Consider the following 17,863-nt stretch of genomic DNA (forward strand, 5'->3'; position numbering starts at 1 on the left):
GAATTAAACTGAAAAATATTGTTGCAGTCATCAATCCACAAATCTGTTAAAAAATCCGTTGACCGCTAAATGCAAAATTTCACCCATGGACAGTGCAAAATCTGTCAAATTTAGCGGAAATTTCGCTAACTTGGCAACCCTGGTTAAAGAAGTTGTTTGTCGCTACAGAAGCTGAGAACTACATTCCAGAGGAATAAAAAACTGCGGTTATAAGCCACTTTCAGATCAATTATTACAAAATGTCAAAAAAGTATGCTACTAAAATTTGCTTAAGCGAAATGAATGCCTGTAACGAGTTTGAAGTTCCCGCCTCGCTGCAGAACTGCGCAACGGGTCGTTACGTTTCGAGAGCGAACAGTGGAACGCAGTAAACATGTCGGCAGTTGTTATGTGCAGCTTTTCGCCGAAGTGTTCCTAAATAAACTTAGTGTGTGAGTTCCAGTTGTTTTACATGCTGATGGGACTGTTTGCCGTTTATCATATTGAAATTACAGGTAAAATTTTACTTGGGCTGCCTATCGAGCATGTTTTCTTCCACAGCAGCCTTGAAATGCTTGGGTATTTAAGTATTAAATGGACGGTTTGGAATATTATTTGTTTTATATTGAGACGTCGATCTTGTGGAACAGAAAATACACGTGAAATGCGTATTTATAATAAGGGGTGATCGGCAGATAAATATTCTTGTAGCATAACCTATAAGACGCTATAATCCGTTCGTGTGTCTGTTTAACTGTCAGTACCTTGTGTTTTGCTTACGTAACGAGTATTTTTGGCATTTACATGTAATAGTTTTTTTACAGTCGTAAATTTGAGTGTTATTACCACTCTCGACTTTGACACAAATCGGGAAGTGTGAGTACACGGAAATGACTAGAAGTAATTGGTAGACGTTATGAAAGCTTCCGATGTATGTTGTGTGTACAACGGGTCGGAATCAGTCGTGCTGTGCATAAAATAACATTTCTGTTGAAATAACTTTGTATTAATTACTGGATTTTACGAAGAAGAGAGTGACCCAGTGTTCTTTAACTATTCATTTGGTGGCGCGATTAGTTTTTTATGCATTACGACGTTTAGTGCCTGCCTTAATTCCATCGTATAGTGCCGGCATGTGTGCCTACAGGATTAAAAACTTTAAAACTACTTCAATTTATTATAGTACGTGTTCTTAACTGTTAAGAACAGGTAAGTTTGTAATTAGTTATGGCTCATATGTACCATACAGAGGATCAAGTTGTCATTTTGTACTAATATGCACAAACGAAGACCCGACTTGCCAGAACACCAGTTAGTAATTGCGAGAACACCCATTAGTAATAAATAACAAGCCGGCGTGGATTTAATGAGCACCATTTGCCATTACTATTATTATTATTATTTATTTTATGGCCTTCATTGGACCATTCTAGTCAAAAATACAAAGTTGTAAACAACTTCTTACACGGGGATACAATTTGGCTCAACAATAACATAATATGATATTTAGGTAATATTATTATTAGAGTCTATTCTTATATGAAAGGTGTTTTGCTCTTGTCTGCCCAATATTTCTTCAGTCTTTCAGATATTTTCTTTCTTTCTTCATCTGAGACCACTCTTCCTGTACTCCTTTTGTTGATTTTCATTTGTAGTCTGGTTTGCGGGTCTTGCAGTATTCTGGTTTTCTCTGTCTTGTTTTTTAGGTCATCTACTGTAAATTGGAGTTCTTTTATATCTTCCTTAATTTCTGTGATCCATTTGATGTCACTCTTGCTATTCCACAATTTTTGGATTATTTTTTTTACTAATCCTGCTTTCTGGAGTTCTCATCAGATTTCCAAAGAATGAGATGCATTTCTTCCTGATCGTGCTCATGACTGATTCTATTTTCTTATATACTGTTTCATTTGATGCTAGTTTCAGCTGCATACGTTATTTCTGGTTGTGTAACTGTTTTATAGTGTTTCAATTTTGCATCTATAGATAGGCTTTTTTTGTTGTATGTAGTTTTGGTAATGTAGGCCTAATTTGCGTAATTCAGTTTTTTTATTCCATTCTGCCATGATGGCTTCTCATTTAGATTGTATGTTATTATTTTGCCTAAATATTTAAATTTATCAACACTTTTGATTTCCTGTTCTCCTATTGTACTTTTGTTTGCAAGTGGTGGATCAGTTAGCATAATCTCCGTTTTTTCAAATGATTTTCTAAGGCTTATTTTCTCTGCTATTTCTTGTAGTGATTTCACTTGTTGCCTGGCTTGTTGAACGGTGTTGGCTAGGAGAGCAAGATCATCAGCGATTAATCCCAAGCAGTTTAAGCTAGTATCATCTTTTGCACTTCCAATTCTTTCTCTCATTATGTTTTCCAGTGCACAGTTGAACAGTAATGGTGCTAGGTAGTCACCTTGTCTTCAGCCTGTTTTTGTGGGGAATGGTTCTGAAATTTCTCCTCTAAACTTCACTTTTGATTTGGTGTTGGTTAGAGTGAGTTGTATTATTTTAATTAGTTTTGGATGGAGTCCTAGAGTTCTTAAAATTTTTAATACTGAAGGTCTGTGGAGACACTAATATGCCTTCTCAAAATCTACAAATGTTATTCCCAGGGGTTTGTTCCGTTTCTTGTAGTATGCCATAATCAATTTTAAACTAATTATCTGCTCTGCATAGCTTCTCCATGATTTGAAACCTCCCTGATATTCCCCTAACTCTTGTTCTAATTGCTCCTCGATTCTTTCATATAGGATCTTGGCAAGAATTTTGTATGTGCAATCTAGGAGAGAGATTCCTCTGTACTTGTCTGGGTTGCTCTTACTCCCTTTTGTGTAGTGGCTGGATGATAGCTTTGGTCCAATGTTCGGGGAATCGATCTGTTACCCAAATTTTTGTTAGAGCCATGTGTAAAGTGGTCTTGACTGTGTCACTTGCATATTTTCACATTTCAACAAAAATCTGATCTTCTCCACATGCCTTATAATTTTTTTGTTCTTGAAGAATTTTTTCTACTTCTTGGAAAGTTGGAGGGTCTAGTTTGTTAGGTTTGGTTTTTATTGGGGTATTTATGTTGATTTGTAGTGGTTCTTTGAGTTCCTCGCAATTCAGAAGTTTGTTAAATGCTTTTGCCATGATTTCTGCATTTTCCTTGTTACTGTGTGTCATTCTTCCATCTTCGTCTTTCAGTATTAGTGTAGGGGCCCCATATTGTTGTAGTTTCCCAAAGATTTTATAGTAGTTCCTGGAGTTGGTTTTATAATTATCTTCTATAGAGTTTATAATATCTTTATGGAATCCTCTCTTGATTCTTCTAATATTTTATGTGAAATTTTTTCTTTCATTTTTTAGGTTAATGGCATTATCTTCAGTTTTGTGTGTTTGAAACTTTAACCTTGATTGGTGTCTATCTTCATGGAATTTGTCACATTCTGATGTCCACCATGCATTTTTCCTTCGGGGGTTCAAGGGAGCTAGATTCTCCGCTTCTTTTTTAAGATTAGGCACTAGTTGTTCCAGATCATCTGTTAATTTGATGGTTTGTGTTATTTGTTGGTATTTATTATTTTTAATTAGCTGATGTGGGTCAAACCTCCTTTTTATTTTATTAGTTTTTCTGGTCCTCTTCTTTAACGGAGTGAATTAGATTTTAATTTTAACTATATAATGGTCTGAGCCTGTGTCTACTCCTCTCAGTACTTTAACATTGTGGATCTCCTTGTGAAAATTTTTGTCCATACAGACATAGTCTAGCTGCTACTCCCCCTTCCTCCAGTCTGGATGTTTTCATGTTTTAAGTTTACTTGGCTTCCTCTTAAAGTATGTTGATTTAGATAAGGTTGTGTTCTCTGCAGAGTTCTACAAGTGTTTGACCGTTTTTGTTTGTAAATTTATGTGAATTCCATTTTCCAATTATATCTTTATATTTCCTTTCTTTTCCCAACTGAGCATTGAAATCTCCCAATAAGATTTTTACATTTTTTTTATTTAATCTGTTCACAGTTTGTTCTAGAAGGTCCCAAAATTTATCTACCTCTTCCTTTGTTTTTGTTAGACAATTTTTTTCATTTGTTGGGGCATGAGCATTCATTATTGTATAGATTTTATTCATTGTTTTAAAGCTTAGAGTCGCAATTCTTGGTGATACTGCTTGGAAATCCGTTACTGAATCTATTATTTTTATGTTTACTAAAAACCCTGTTCCAAACTGGGGACATTGTTTCATTGCCCTTGGTCCTGGTTTCCCATTATAAATTCTGCATCCTTGTGATTCGAATGGTTCCTCTGTGGTGTTTCTCATTTCTTGGATCCCTGTTATTAAATTTTTTTTGTTTATTTAGTTCATCTGTGAGCTCCTTGAGTTTTCCGGTCTGAAGTAGTGAGTTTATGTTGTAAGTTGCTATATAATTTATTTGCTCATGTTTAATCTTCTTTTTGTGTTTTAGTGTGCTTTTTGATGGTTGCAGACGCTCTGATTCATTGCTGTCTTCTAGTTGACTACCCACCGAATCCGATGTAGCCTTTTCCCGTCTTTTTGAGCAGGATGGTGGAATTTTTCCCTAAAAGACCTTTCCATTTTTGACTTTTGAAGGTTATCAACCTTAGTTGGAGGAAGCTCCGATTTACAACTACGATTGTTAACCGCAGAGGGTGTGTATGGTCCTCGAGAGCTATTTTATTTCACTCAAGTCCGCCGGTAAACCGGTGAGGACCTCTCTATCTGCCACCTGGGACGCGCCACATGGGAGTATCACCTCTCCTCCTATTATGACAGCATTGATTAAGCCTATCTGGAAAATGCTCTCAGCTTAATAATTTTATGTTTTGAAATTCGTAGAGCCTGTACACAAGGAACATACATAAACTAACAGCACCATCTGCAACATGGTTTAGGTTCTAGGGCAGTGTTTGCAAGAGCCATTTTCTTCAGAATATTGCAAAACTTCTCAAATTCAGCAATACTTTGTCACGGTGTCACAATTTATGCACAGAACACATAAATAACAAAGGTAAATTACAAACAGAAATAAGTAGTCATGACACGATCTCTCTTCGCACTGGATGAAAAATTTTCACATTGTGTTTCCCCCATTTCCATACAAGAATTGGTTAGATAGTGAGTAAAAGACACTGGAAACTTGTAACAATATTCACTCCATTGTTTGATTTTTATCTTACATTCTATCCTGGATTTTCCATTGTTTGATGTTGCACGGGAAACATGATCATTTGCCAGTGCATTGTCTGTCTGCATGCCAGAAAATTAATAAATTATTAACTTTCTTACATATGTATTCACTATGTTACCAGCCTCTGAATTTATTAAAAGTAGCAAAAATTAGTAAATCCCCCCCCCCCCCCTCCTCCCCCCCCCCTTCAGCCTCCACCACACACACACACACACACACACACACACACACACACACTCACTATGTATCGTACCTCTGACTTAATAATTGTTAACGTCACCCAGAAGAATATCCTACATATAAGTTTATCTGAAACACTTAAGTTTGTCCTCATTTCAGTGAAGGAGCAAATTGCTCAGTAGCACGTACTTCAGCTTTTGAACCTTTTTTCTGCCTACTGAAGAGAAAGCACAGTTGGTGCTGGTGGTTGTTTCCCTGGACAAAATCTGCAATGTATTGTCCTATGTCATCCGAAAGCTTCTTTCCTTCTTTCCATGCTTTAACTTTTGGTTAAGTCAGTATCCCTTCATCCTTCAATTCATTGCTGCTTTTGAATTTCTTTCTGAAACATGTAATTCTTTCATAGTTGTTTTTAATGTATCAGCTCTGAGGAATTGATGCCAGAATGCGTATTTCTTATTGATGATTGGATATATTTAACTTTTCCATCATTTCTCTGATCAGCTTCTTGTAATCTGATCAGCTTCTTGTAATCTGATCAGCTTCTTGTAATCTGATCAGTTCATTGTTTTATTACTGTATGTTGTTCCAGTTCACTAGGGTAAAGTCCACCAATTGTTGCAGTTTTTTTAAGATCATCATCTTCTGCTTTGAATAGCCTTTTTTGTTTTTAACCAATTCATTGAAATTTTGATGGTGATACTGTAACAGCTGATGAGGTTGCATTTACATCTTTGGAAATAAGAAATTTTGGGAGCTTGTTGTAATTTTGTTGTTTTTTTCTTATTATAAGGATAAAAAGTACCAGTCTAAATTTAATTTCTTTCTATTGGCGATGACCAGTTTCTATAGTAATAACCATAATCACATCAGTTAATTTACCCAGATTAAAATTAATTTACACATACCACATAGAAGCCACTGCTCTGAGCCAGTATGTACTTGCTTGTCAGGGTAAATTTGTTGTGGTTTGATAATGGTTATAATTGAAATTGGTCTCTCCCAGCAGAAAGAGATATTTTAAAAACTAGTACTTCATTAAATTTATCTGAGTCAAAAGTATTGGTCTCTTCAGCTTTATGTTGTTGGTATGGAATTAATTTATGTATAGTTTTCTATGTGGGATAGTCTTTCCTGCATGAAGAACACAGTTTTTGAGATTTTATATCGGACTTCATCTCAGTTTAGCTGATAAGCCATTATTAGGTAAGTCTGTAGATCAAGACCAGCACCAGTGACAGAGGTGTTTCTTTACAGCTCATAGGTTGGTAACATGTCAGTTTTGCATAGCTGGTGGGATGATATGTTACATAACCAATGAAGGGCAAGAAAATGAATTTGTAGTGCCGAAATAGAAATAGTGTCAGTTTCTCAGTTTTTTTACAAAATAGCAAAAAATTCTCTTCTTGACTGCTTTTTTGAGAAAATGTTATGAAGCATGAAGTTGTGGTTAGGTTGGGAGCTAATAGTGTAGCTTCAATTGCTGCAAGTGAAATGAGACACAAGAATTAAGAGATTGTGATTATGTTAGTGTGACAGTTTGGTTGTAAGTTGGCAGAGTCAACAAATGTTAAAGCTAAGAAACCTGGTTGTACCAAAATGATATGTAGCTTAGCCCGAGGCCTAGGTTACATTGAAATGACAGTTTTACTCACAATTAAATTAATAGTATTTGTAGTCTCATGTATTTGTTTCTTCTGAATATTTCACAGATTATGAGGCTGTTGCTTGGTTGAAAACTAATAGCATGTTGTAAGTTGCGGTAATAGGCTAATCTTTGTTGTCAAAATGTTTGCTTGTTTCTTCCGAATGTGTTAGAATTAGGGAGATGTGATATATAGGCATGAGAATGTGACAGTATCCCTTTGAAATGCCTTGCTTGCCCTCAGTTTTCTTATTGGTTGAGTAGTCCCAGTAACACACAAGCCTTCTTTCCTCCCCATTGTACCTTACGGCGAGTGACCACCACACTACTGCATGAAACGTGTAAATATGCCACTGGCCCTCATCCTGCCTTTTACCATAATTTCCAAATCAATTGAGGCTGGATGTTATATTGTGGGATTCATTTTCGCTGGGTTCGATAAGTATCACCAATTTATTTCTACAAGGATCATTTTAAAATGATAAAGGATGAATTAGCTTATTGTGATATTCAGTCCAAAGACTGGTTTCATGCAACTCTCCACACACTATCCTGTGCAATCTGCTTCATCCCTGAATAATTACTGCAACCTACAGCCCTTTGGACCTGCGTTCTTTATTCGTGCCTATCCCTCCATAATTTTTTTACCTCCTATACATTTCTCTCCATCACTAAATTAATTCCTTGATGCCTTGGGATGTGTCCCATCAACCAATCCTTTCTTTAAATAAAATTGTGCAATAAATTTCATTTTTCCTTAATTTGATTACATACGTCATTAATTATTTGATCTACCCATCAAGTCTTCAGTATTGTTTAGTAGTACATATCAAAAGCTCCCATGTCTTTTTTTCTGAATTGTGTGTCGTCCATGTTTACCTTCTGTACAAGATTAAACTGCGTACAAATACCTTCAGAAAAGACTTTCAAATATGTTTACAAATTCCTTCTTTTCATGAATTCTTTTCTTCTGTTGTCAGTCTGCATTTTATGGTCTTACTACTTTGGCTGTATTTTATCCCTTCTACCTTCATAATTTCATTGTGTGTTTAATTCGGTGTAGTAAAATGCATTCTCTAAATTTGTGGGTCCTATGAACAAAGGTATGCCTTATAAGAATGCAGAGCGTCATGGGCGGTAATGTTGACTAAAAAGTTCTTGGATTCCCAGTCTCGTTAAGCAATTAGAATTACATGAGCTTTCGGCCAAATACTCCTTGGCCATTGTTAAGTGGTACGACTGCAACTGGGCTGCTGGTAAGGCCCTTACACTAGCTGCCGGCTGTGACAACACTAGTGCCTCTCGCATCGCCATACACGGATATATGTTGACTCTGCATTCTATGGGCCAGCTTTAACTGCACGATTGCTGGATCCCACGCCGTGCTGAGCTGCAGGCCATTGTCTGTATGTGGGGTGTTATTGGTGACTTTATTTCAATAGCTTCTTTAATTATTCTATCCAAGAAGCCAGTTGTCCAAGCTTTAATCGAAGTTTTGGCAGATTTTATCTCATCACCGTTTTCTAAAGCGTGCTCAACTAAAGCAGATTTCTCAGGGTAGCGTAGGTGGTAAAACCTGTCGTGCTTCTTCCTCTGTTTTTTCCACAGTGCGTACTGTCTTTCTGACATAAGACTGGCCACACTCGCAAGGTGCATTTTAGGCCCCAGGTGTTCAGAGACCTGCTGCATCTTTAACTGTGTGAGTAATTGACGAATTTTCGTCAGAGGCCTGAAGATTAATCTAATTTTGTGTCATTTCAGCAGCTGGATTACCTTGCCTGGAACAGATCCACAGAATGGCAAGAAAGCAAGTTTCTTTTCCTGCCCCTCATCAGTGGTCTTGTTGTGAGTCGCTTTATTTATTTGACAGACGTTACAGCCATTGTTCCTGAAGACCTTGTCCTCCTGCAGGTCTGGGGGTAAGAATAGGCATGCAGTATTCCTGCCTGTCATAAGAGGCGACTAAAAGGAGTCTCACCCCCCTGCAGGTCCGAGGATTAGAATAGGCCCGAGGTATTCCTGCCTGTCGTAAGAGGCCACTAAAAGGAGTCCCTCCCCCTCAAGGGGGTAGTTAGCGCCTGCGTCCGGAGACGGACGGTTCCACGACCTCTATTTGCGGTCATTTTGCTTTTTCCCTTCTCATTTCTTCCTTCCTTTGGTTGGTTCCTTTCTTTGCTCTTCTCCACCTCACTGTCTTTCCCTTGTCTTCTTCTCCTTGCCTTCTCATTGCCTTCTTCTCCTTGCCTTCTCATTGCCTTCTTCTCCTTGCCTTCTCTGGTCTCCGCCTCGGCGTTTGAGACAGTCTGTCCTCTCTCTTTCTTCTCTTTCCTCTTCTTCCTTCCTCCCCGTGCGCGCCTGAAGGCCGACCCACGCGTTCGCACGCGTAGCCGATGATGGGGTAACGCGTAATTCCCCGCCCTGGGTAGACATGTAAGGCACGCACGTACCCCCTGGTAAAGGCCAGGCCCAGGGAGGGGTGATTGCCTGAGCTGATACCTTCTGACCATGCCGATTGGTCCCTCCGTCTGTTACTCGGGAGGTGTGACCTGAGGTGTAAACATTCACCTAAGGCGGGAGTGCCCCCTGAGAGGGTCCCCACAAGGAAGGAGCGCGCCATCGGAGACGCTGGCAATCATGGGGGATTCCTCCGCAATGGATTTCACTCCATCTCTCTCGACTTCTGCCAAAAAACGGAAACTTGACCAGCCACCAGTGACAAAAGTACTACCGCCTGCCCCACAGTTCCTCGTCGTTTCTCGATCTGAGGACGGAAAGGATTTTTCCTGTCAACCCTTTCGTTATCCAGAAGGATGTAGATGCCATAGCCGGATCTGTCAAATCTTGTACCAGGTTGCGTAACGGTACCTTATTACTAGAAACTGAGAGCGCCTTTCAGGCACAAAAACTGCTTCGGGCCACACTCCTGTACACGTTCCCTGTCCGGGTGGAGGCTCACCGAACTTTGAATTTGTCTCGTGGTGTGGTCTATACTAGATCCCTCGACGGATTGACTGACAAGGAGATTCAATCTTTCCTCGCTGAGCAGGGCGTGACGGCTGTCCATAGGGTCATGAAAAAGGTCAACAATGACCTTGTACCGACCCGGACACTTTTCTTGACCTTTGATAGTGTTAAGCTGCCATCGCGCATCAAGGCGGGCTACGAGGTTATTTCTGTTCGCCCCTATGTCCCGACACCTATGCGTTGCTACCAGTGTCAGCGTTTCAATCACACTCGACAGTCTTGTTCCAATGCGGCTAAATGTGTCACTTGTGGCAGGGATGCCCATGAGGGTGACTGTCCACCTCCGTCTCCTCGTTGTGTGAACTGTCAGGGTGACCATGCCACATCCTCCCGCGACTGTCCTGTCTATAAGGAAGAACGCTGTATCCGAGAAATTCGGGTCAAAGAGAAAGTGTCCACCTCGGCTGCTCGCGAGCTATTGGCTAGTAGGAAGCCCACGCTGCTCCCAGCGGGGAAATACAGTACTGTCCTCGCCTCTCCTCGGACTACCAGGGAGGTGGCAACCCAGACATGCAATCTGACCTTCAGCACCACGGTCGTCCGTTCGGCCAGTGCTAAGATCGCGCGGTCGACGTCTCCTCTTCCTCCCATCACCCCACAGACACCAGCCCCTTCATCAGCTTCTGCTAAGACGAAGACCCAGAAGTCAGATGCACGGGCCTTCAAGAAGGAACCGTCCCGTGCAGACTTCCTACGTGTCTTGACCTCCCAGCCTTCGACCGGTACTTCCACCAAACGACCTTCCAAGAAGGCTCATAAGAAGCACAGTTCTCCTTCTCCGCCACGGCGCATTTCTTCTCCTCCGCCACCCAGTGGTTGCCGCCCCAGGCCGTCATCCGTTTCGCCTGGCCGCACCGCTGGTAGCCGAACATCTGGCCGTTCACCGGCGGAGGAAGCTCCCCCTCCCGGCCATCTTACCAAGATGGCCAATGAACCTATAGACCCAATGGACGATGACTGTCCGCCTACTGATAACGGTGGCAGTGCTCGCTCGAAGCCAGGCCCTCAGCGGCCTTCGAGGTGACCCCTTCTTTCATCTTCCTTCTCTTCTTACGATGGCACTTATTCACTGGAATATTCGCAGCATTCGCTCCAACCGAGAGGACTTGAAGTTGCTGCTCCGCTTGCACCGTCCGCTCGTCGTAGCCCTCCAGGAAACAAAGCTACGCCCATGCGATCAAATTGCCTTGGCACACTACACCTCTGTGCGTTTTGACCTACCGCCTGTGGTAGGTATTCTGGCTCATGGAGGGGTTATGTTGCTGGTCCGGGATGATATTTACTATGATCCCATCACATTGCACACCGTCCTGCAGGCAGTTGCCATCCGCATTACTCTCCCCACTTTTACATTTTCCATTTGTACCGTCTACACTCCATCGTCATCTGCTGTTACCAGGGCAGACATGATGCAGCTTATTGCTCAGCTACCTGCCCCACTTTTGTTATCTGGAGACTTAAATGCCCACCATCCCCTTTGGGGCTCTCCGGCATCCTGCCTGAGGGGCTCCCTGTTAGCAGACCTTTTCAACCAGCTCAATCTTGTCTGCCTCAATACTGGCGCCCCTACTTTTCTTTCGGACACATCTCACACCTATTCCCATTTAGACCTTTCTATATGTACTACCCAACTTGCACGCCGGTTTGAGTGGTATGCACTTTCTGATACATATTCGAGCGACCACTTCCCGTGTGTTATCCATCTCCTGCAGCATACCCCCTCCCCGTGCTCATCTAGTTGGAACATCTCCAAAGCAGACTGGGGGCTCTTCTCTTCCAGGGCGACCTTTCAGGATCAAACCTTCACAAGCTGCGATCGTCAGGTCGCACACCTCACGGAAGTCATTCTCACTGCTGCTGAATATTCCATCCCTCACCCTACTTCTCCACGTCGCGTACCGGTCCCCTGGTGGACCGCAGCATGTAGAGACGCTTTACGTGCTCGTCGACGTGCTTTACGCACCTTTAAACGCCACCCTACAGTGGCGAATTGTATCACTTATAAACGATTACGTGCACAGTGTCGTTGTATTATTAAAGAAAGCCAGCTGGGCTGCTTTCACAAGCACCTTCAACAGTTTTACTCCTTCTTCTGTTGTCTGGGGTAGCCTGCGCCGCCTATCTGGCACTAAGGTCCACTCACCAGTTTCTGGCTTGATGGTCGCGAATGACGTCCTTGTGGCCCTGGAGGATGTCTCCAATGCCTTCGGCCGCTTTTTTGCAGAGGTTTCGATCTCTGCTCATTACCACCCTGCCTTCCTCCCCCGCATACAGGCAGAGGAGGGTAGGCCACCTAACTTCCGCTCCTCGAATCGTGAAAGTTATAATGCCCCATTCACCATGCGGGAACTCGAAAACGCACTTGCCCGGTCACGGTCCTCCGCTCCAGGGCCTGATTCTATTCATATTCAGATGCTGAAGAACCTTTCTCCTGCGGGTAAAGGTTTTCTTCTTCGTACCTACAATCGCATCTGGACTGAGGGACATGTTCCCGCATGCTGGCGCGAGTCTATTGTTGTCCCGATTCCTAAACCGGGGAAGGACAAGCACTTGCCTTCCAGTTATCGACCCATCTCGCTTACCAGCTGTGTCTGTAAAGTGATGGAGCGAATGGTTAACTCTCGTTTGGTTTGGCTGCTCGAGTCTCGACGCCTACTTACCAATGTACAATGTGGATTTCGTAGGCGCCGCTCTGCTGTTGACCATCTGGTTACCTTGTCGACCTTCATTATGAATAACTTCTTGCGGAAGCGCCTGACCGCGGCTGTGTTCTTTGATTTGGAGAAGGGTTACAACACCTGTTGGAGGGCGGGCATTCTCCGCACCATGCATACATGGGGTCTTCGCGGTCGCCTCCCTCTTTTTATTCGTTCCTTTTTAATGGATCGACAGTTCAGGGTTCGTGTGGGTTCTGTCCTGTCAGACACCTTTCACCAGGAGAATGGGGTGCCACAGGGCTCAGTTTTGAGTGTCGCTTTCTTCGCCATAGCAATCAATCCAATAATGGATTGCCTCCCAGCTGATGTATCAGGCTCCCTTTTCGTGGACGATTTTACCATCTATTGCAGCACGCAGAGTACACGTGTCCTGGAGCGCTGTCTTCAGTGTTCTCTTGACCGTCTTTACTCCTGGAGTGTCGCCAATGGCTTCAGTTTTTCTGCCGAGAAGACGGTCTGTATTAACTTCTGGCTCTACAAAGAGTTTCTCCCACCGTCCTTACGACTCGGTCCCGTTGCTCTCCCATTCGTGGAGACGACAAAATTTTTAGGTCTTACATTTGACAGGAAACTTAGCTGGTCTCCACATGTGTCATATTTGGCTGCCCGTTGTACCCGTTCTTTAAATGTCCTCCGTGTTCTCAGTGGTATGTCGTGGGGAGCGGATCGAACAGTCCTCTTCGTCTATATCGGTCGATCGTCCGCTCCAAGCTGGATTATGGGAGCTTCGTATACTCCTCTGCACGGCCATCCATCTTACGCCGCCTCAACTCCATACAACATTGGGGTTTACGACTTGAGATCGGAGTGTTTTATACTAGTCCCGTAGAGAGTCTTCATGCTGACGCTGGCGCATTGCCACTCACCTACCGGCGCGATATACTGCTTTGTCGATATGCCTGTCGGCTACTGTCAATGCCCGACCACCCGTCTTATCGTTCCTTTTTTGACGACTCTCTCGACCGTCAATACGGGCTGTATGTCTCTGCCCTGCTACCCCCTGGAGTTCGCTTTCGTCGCCTCCTTCAACACCTTAATTTTTCACTCCCGGCAACCTTTCGAGTGGGCGAGAGCCACACGCCACCTTGGCCCCAGGCTCAGGTTCGCGTTCACCTTGACCTCAGCTCGCTCCCAAAAGAGGTTACCCCGGGTCGGTCTACCACTCCCGTTTTGTCGAACTTCGTTCGAAGTTCATTAATATGACCTTCATTTATACAGATGGCTCAAAGACCAATGACGGGGTCGGGTGTTCCTTTATTGTCGGGGCACAAAGTTTCAAATACCGGCTCCATGGCCATTGTTCGGCCTTCACAGCTGAGCTCTTTGCCCTCTACCAGGCTGTTCTTTACATCTGCCGCCACCGACATTCTGCTTATGTCATCTGCTCCGATTCCCTGAGCGCCATCCAGAGCCTCAGTGATCCGTATCCAGTTCACCCTTTCGTGCACCAGATCCAACGCTCTCTTCAGCAGCTGGTGGACGTTGGTTCTCCGGTTAGCTTTATGTGGGTTCCTGGCCATGTCGGTATCCCTGGGAACAAAGCTGCAGATGCCGCGGCCAAGGCTGCGGTCCTCCAGCCTCGGACAGCTTCTTGTTGTGTCCCTTCGTCGGATTGTAGCAGGGTAATTTGTCGGCGCATTTTATCGCTGTGGCATGCCGATTGGGCTGCACTTACGGACAACAAGCTTCGGGCCTTGAAACCTCTTCCCGTGGCTTGGACGTCCTCCTCCCGCCCTTCTCGGCGGGAGGAGGTCGTTTTGGCCCGGTTACGCATTGGACACTGCCGGTTCAGCCATCGCCATCTGCTGACGGCTCCGCCGGCGCCGTTCTGCCCATGTGGGCAATTGCTGACGGTCCGCCACATTTTAACGTCCTGTCCGGATTTTAACACGCTGCGTCTTGATCTTGGCCTGCCATGTACTCTAGATGCCATTTTAGCGGATGACCCACGAGCAGCTGCTCGCGTTCTTCGTTTTATCAATTTGACAAACCTCTCTAAGGACATTTGATTATGCTGTTTTTTTAATCCTATGCCTGTCAGTCTGTCTTTTATCGTGTTTTCCCTTTTAGTTGTTGTTTTAAACTTGTGCCTCGCGGTGCATTCTTAACGTAGTCTGGGCGCTAATGACCATTGAAATTGTGCGCCCTAAAACCACAAAAAAAAAAAAAAAAAAAAAAAAAGAAAAAGAAAAAAAAAAGTATCAAACGTTTCGGCCTTTATGTGATGGTCCCTTGTTGGGTTTGACCTCCATCTTTCCAAAGTCTTCCGCAGAGCAAGCCAATTGGGGAAGGGCGCCTTACATGGTGCATTTTGTCCGTCGGGCATTAAGACCTCTAGCCAGCTTTCTCGTCGTCGCATTGCCGTCCCACTCGTTCTCCATCTCTTGGGCGAGGATGTGTTCCTTGGTGCAATTTTCACGATGCAGTGTAGTGTTGCATTTTGCGGAGACCACGACCATGGACTTTATGGCACCTAATATCCAGCACGGTAGCCAGTCCGTTGTGGTAGAGCTGCCATGTACCTGTTGGTTGTAGCCCCCTGACAACACAGGGATCGCTCTACTGATGCCTGCGCTGTTAACTCCCCACGAATGCCAAGGAGTAGATGCCCATCTCCCTGGGGCATCAGGACTCCGGGCAATGGCCATCCTGCCAGGTAGCCTTTGCTGTGGCTGGGTGGCACCTGTGGGGAAGGCCCTTGGTCGGAGTAGGTGGCATCAGGGTGGATGAAACGCAATGAAGCGTGGCACATCTTCTCTTGCTGGTGGCCAGACACCATCGGTCTCTAAGCGTTCAAAAGCTCACTTTAAGGCTAATGTGTATGACCCCAAATCATTCCCCTCCCTGGCCACACCATGGGAGGAACGACGGGCTATGAATGACTGTGAAAGGTCCAGAATGAGATTTTTACTCTGCAGCGGAGTGTGCGCTGATATGAAACTTCCTGGCAGATTAAAACTGTGTGCCGGACTGAGATTCGAACTCGGGACCTTTGCCTTTCACGGGCAAGTGCTCTACCGACTGAGCTACCCAAGCACGACTCACGCCCCATCCTCACAGCTTTACTCCTGCCAGTATCTCGTCTCCTTCCTTCTGCAAGGTTCGCAGGAGAGCTTCTGTAAAGTTTGGAAGGAAGGAGACAAGATACTGACAGAAGTAAAGCTGTGAGGACGGGGCGTGAGTCGTGCTTGGGTAGCTCAGTTGGTTGCCCGTGAAAGGCAAAGGTCCCGAGTTCGAGTCTCGGTCTGGCACACAGTTTTAATCTGCCAGGAAGTTTCACTGGTACCTCGTCTGTACCAGAGCTGACGGGGACTCCTTTGTGTCCGTGAAGCCTCAGTTCTTTGTAGAACATTTAGAGGACAAGTTCAGGGAGATGGAGGGCTTGTCCAAAATGCGGTCAGGGTCAGTCTTAATCAAAACAGCATACTCTGCCCGGTCACGAGCCTTGCTCGCTTGTACGAAGCTGGGGGATGTTTCTGTTACTGTCACCCTGCATAAAAGCTTAGATATGGTCCGGGGCATTATTTTTCACAGAGATCTTCTTTTACAGTCTGATGACGAGCTGCGCGCCACCTTAGAGGGACAAGGTGTCCATTTCGTGCAGCGCGTCCACCGGGGTCCGAGGGGTCATCAGGTTGGCACCGATGCCTTCATCTTGGCCTTTGAGGGTGACACATTACCTGAGAAGGTCAAGGTGATGGTGTACCGTTGTGATGTAAACCCATATTTCCCTCCCCTGATGCGGTGCTTCAAGTGTTGGAAGTTCGGCCATATGTCTTCTCGCTGTGCTTCCAGCCTCATATGTCGTGATTGTGGTCGACCATCCCATCCTGATACTCCATGTGCCCCGCCTCCCATATATGTCAACTGCAGAGAGCACCATTCCCCTTGCTCGCCGGACTAAGATCCTACAGAAGGAACGGAAAATAATGGAATACAAGACCCTGGATAGACTGACCTACACTGCGGCTATGCGGAAATTTGAACGGCTTCATCCCGTGCGCATGTCATCATCTTATGCTGCCACTGTCACTCCTGCTCCAGCTCCATCAGCTGCACCACATACAGTCAGCTCTCAGAACCGAAGGACCACACCTGCCCCCTTGATGGTGGTGGCCACTGTTGCTCCCACATCACCTACCTCGGGAGCAGCACCCCCTCAACCACCGAGGCCACCAGTCCCCACTTCTAAGCCGGAGAAGCATAAGTCTTCTTCGGCTTCTCTCGGTCGGAAGGGATCCCTTGGGTCACTCCCTTCCCAGGTTCCTACCAGCGGCACAGCAGACACACACCAGTGGCTGAAGAAGCCACAGGTCGCTGGACGTCGAGCTTCGCGATCGTCTTTGGTGCCGGAGACTGACTCCAATAAGCTCTCCCAGCAACGGCAACCAAAGGAACAGCAAGAGAAAACGACATTGAAGACCCGTAAGACCAAGGCACCTGCGGTGGCACCTACTCCACCGCTACCTACAAGCTCTGCATCTGAGGGTGTGGTGGAGATTCTTGCGTCCGCTGAGGACCTCGATCTCGCCGGTCTCTCAGACGCAATGGATAGCACTTGCACAGGTGCTCCATTGGAGGCAGCAGGTGACCCAGTGGCGTAATCTGCCTCTCCAGTCCCTTCATGCCTTTCTCAGCCATGGAAAATACCATCCTCCAGTGGAACTGCAGCGGTTTCTTCCACCATCTCGCTGAGCTCCGACAACTTATCAGCCTTAAACCTTTCTTCTGCATTGCTCTTCAGGAAACTTGGTTTCCAGAGATGCGAACCCCCACCCTCCGTGGCTATCAGGGTTATTATAAGAACTGGGCAGCTTATGAAAGGGTATTTGGTGGCGTCTGCATCTATGTCCTTCACTCTCTTCACAGCGAGTCTGTCCCTCTACAAACACCGTTAGAGGCTGTCGCTGTTCAGGTGTGGACGCCACAGGCTGTTACTGTCTGCAGTCTGTATGTTCCACCGGATGGTGATGTCCCACAGCATGTCCTCGCTGCGCTGATAGCCCAATTGCTGCCACCTTTCTTGTTACTGGGCGACTTCAACACACATAACCCTCTGTGGGGTGGGTAGGTGGCAACAGGTCGAGGCGCCACCGTTGAGAATGTATTGACACAGCTCGACCTTTTCATTTTAAA

At 44.8% G+C, this 17,863-nt stretch overlaps 1 protein-coding gene across 1 annotated transcript in view; it reads left to right on the forward strand.

Annotated features, from left to right (window-relative positions):
- The first annotated feature begins 353 nt into the window (after positions 1 to 353).
- The window catches only part of LOC124550881 (BTB/POZ domain-containing protein 9), a 132,197-nt gene continuing 114,687 nt past the window's right edge, over positions 354 to 17,863 (forward strand). Inside the window, exon 1 of the mRNA XM_047125640.1 lies at positions 354 to 494. The gene's annotated coding sequence lies outside the window, so the exon portion shown is untranslated. The remainder of the gene's footprint in view (positions 495 to 17,863) is intronic.

The sequence above is a fragment of the Schistocerca americana genome, chromosome 9 (assembly GCF_021461395.2).
Source record: "Schistocerca americana isolate TAMUIC-IGC-003095 chromosome 9, iqSchAmer2.1, whole genome shotgun sequence".
NCBI lineage: Eukaryota > Metazoa > Arthropoda > Insecta > Orthoptera > Acrididae > Schistocerca > Schistocerca americana.